Source organism: Lynx canadensis, chromosome C1, assembly GCF_007474595.2.
Source record: "Lynx canadensis isolate LIC74 chromosome C1, mLynCan4.pri.v2, whole genome shotgun sequence".
Taxonomy (NCBI): Eukaryota; Metazoa; Chordata; class Mammalia; order Carnivora; family Felidae; genus Lynx; species Lynx canadensis.
The window spans coordinates 120,943,764-120,946,718 of record NC_044310.1 but is presented as its reverse complement, the minus strand read 5'-3'; positions in this window follow the sequence as shown (position 1 = coordinate 120,946,718).

Genomic DNA, 2,955 nt, shown 5'->3' with positions numbered 1-2,955 from the left:
ATATGTCTGTACTTCTTGTGATTTTAGACTCCCCCTTTTTTCCCTCTCAGTCCTGCAATTGATTTAACACTGGTTTTGAGACACAGACTGTGTTTGGTTATCCCTCTATGATAGGTACCGTCAACACCCAAACAGAGGGCGTTTTCTAAATATGAACTGGGGGATTTGATTCAGTAAAACCACAGACTTATATTTATTTAAGTTGTATTTAGGAATTTTCTAGTAACAAAGGTCTAAAGTAATCACAGAAAGGGGAATATTGTGTGTAGTTATTTTTCTTCTTAGGCTGTATTCCCAAGTTTTTCAGACTCCTTTAAGTAAAGGCTACAGTGAGGAAGGAATAGAGCCCAGTGAGGAGTTAGTCCTTGACCACTAGTTTGGTACCACCTCTATTTTGGGTGACCTGTTTCACCAGCAGGCCTGTTACTCTCCATGACTAACTGTGCAAGTGCTTATAATGGAATAAATTGCTTTTCTACATTAAAAAAGAATGAAATTGTGAATATTCTGCTCTTTATAACCTACAGAATTGACCTATGGATTCCATATAATTCAACCTAATAGCCTAATTTGAATTGGTGCAGGCAGGAATGGGAGATTCTAGATAGATACTGGGTGAAACCTGAGTGGTGTTAAAAGGTGACAAAAGAAAAGAGGTACTTTTTGTTCTGTGTGGTGTCTGAGTCCAGGCATTTATGTTTGACAACAACATGAGGTATACAGTAAGCCCCTGTTCCTAGTGGCCTGATGGTCAGCAGGGTAAGTAAATCACTAGCAACACTGACTTACATCCTTTGCCTGTTAGTGAGAATCAATAATACATCATCCCGACTGTGGAACTTTTGAGAGTAAGGGTGCACTGTTAATAACTACTTCAAGAAAATGCTCCCAGACCTGGACTGTCTGAGGCAAGTTCTCTAGGGTTACTCTGCTTCTCACAAACATCACTGCAAATGACCAATCATAAGACTTGTACTTGAGGCCTGTGGTCTACCTTCTTGTCATTCTTAGTGAGTTTAATTGGGGTGGACAGAGTAAGAGATCATATTACGATAACTTCTTAATTCTTGACCTTATCAGATACAAAACCTCTTTAACATATTTTAATATTTCTTAATGGATAATAATACACATTTCAATACTTCTTTATCTTCCTAATATTCATTAAAAACTAGGGGCACCTGGGTGGCTCAGTTAAGCGTCAGACTTCAGCTCAGGTCATGATCTCACAGTTCATGGGTTCAAACCCCACGTCAGGCTCTGTGCTGACAGTTCAGAGCCTGGAACCTGCTTCAGATTCTGTGTCCCCCTCTTTCCCTACCCCTCCCTTGCTCACACTCTGTCTCTCTCTTTCTCTCTCTCTCTCTCTGTCTCTCTCTCAAAAATGAATAATTGTTTGAAAAAAATAATAAAATAAAAATAAAAACTATAACCCACCCATAAACACTATTCCAAAAAGCAATGTAATGCTTTTACTGAACTCTGAAAGAAAAACAAAAGAAAGCAATTCATAGTAAAATATTATTCCATAAATAAATGCTTAGAATATCTGCACTACACAGTAAAGTGAAAGGACCACATATTTGCCACAATATAGAAGAATAAGTTTGAGTTTAAGAAATGTAAAATAATATTCAGCTGAATAATATTATCCCTTTTTTACTTGACATTTAAAACAAAGGCCAAGTAAATACAATTTTTTTCTACACATAGAAAATACAATAGCTACAAAGGCAACATAATAAGGTTAATCATTTGGTGATTCAAATATCATGAGTGATGTTATAGTCAGTGACGTGATTATCCAGATTCATGAATAAAACCTTGATAGTATTCCTATAAATCATAAACAGGGACACCTGTTGGTTGACTTAGTTGGTTGAGCATCTGACTCTTGCTTACAGCTCAGGTCATGATCCCCGGGTAGTGGGATCAAGCCCCATGTCAGCCTCTGTGCTTAGCATTGAGCCTGCTTCAGATTCTGTCTCTCCCTCTGTCCCTCTCCTCTACTTAAGCGCTCTCTCGCACTCTCTCTCTCTTTCTCTCTCTCTCCAATAAAAAAAAAAATCATGAACAATCTTACCTTAACATTTTTGACTATTATAGTCCTGGAAATTTTAGTATGTATTAAATCCCTAAAAAATATTTTTGTTTATTTATTCATCAGAGCCAATGTGGTTCTAGGTTCTGATATTTACAAATAAACTTTTTTCTACGGAGTGTGTGGTGGGACGATCACATTTGTGTGGAATGTAGCATATCATCCTTATGCAGAAGAGTCCCGCGTATTGCAGAGTATCTAGAACCCCTGGCGTTTGCCCATTGGATGCCATATATTCCTCTCAACTTTAATGACAATTAAATTTGGCTCTACAAGTTTCCAAATTCATGAATCCCACAATTTACCAAATACATTAACCTATGAACTCTCCTTGTTCCTTCTGGTCACCAAGGAAGAGTGAGATCACTGAAATAATGTGGTCAGAAAGGCACTGACCCTACATACTGTATGGAAGTTAACATTTATGTTGCATCAGTATAGCTCCAAAATTTAATCAGTTCAGTGGAAAATGTCAGAGAGACTAGCTGGTTTAGAATCCTTTCAGAAGAAAAGAAAAGCTGTAGTGACTAAACATTATAATTACTTTTGTGTACCACCAACCACTGAGTCTGTGAGTCTGTTGTTACTGAATTATTTTTGCCATACTTCACAATCGTATTGTAAGTATGAAGTTTTTGTTCCAGATGGAAGCCAACCTTTAGCAATGGAGTTTATAGGATCAAAACTGTGTGTGCACTTTTTAAAAACTTAGTGTTAGATTTTGAGAGACTGCTCCCAAACTGTAGCCTAAATTTATACTCCCAAGTTTCTGAGGCAGCACACTTTGACTGTACGATTCAGCTACCTTACACTCCCAATTTTAAAAGACCACTGATGTTAACTTAGAATCTAAA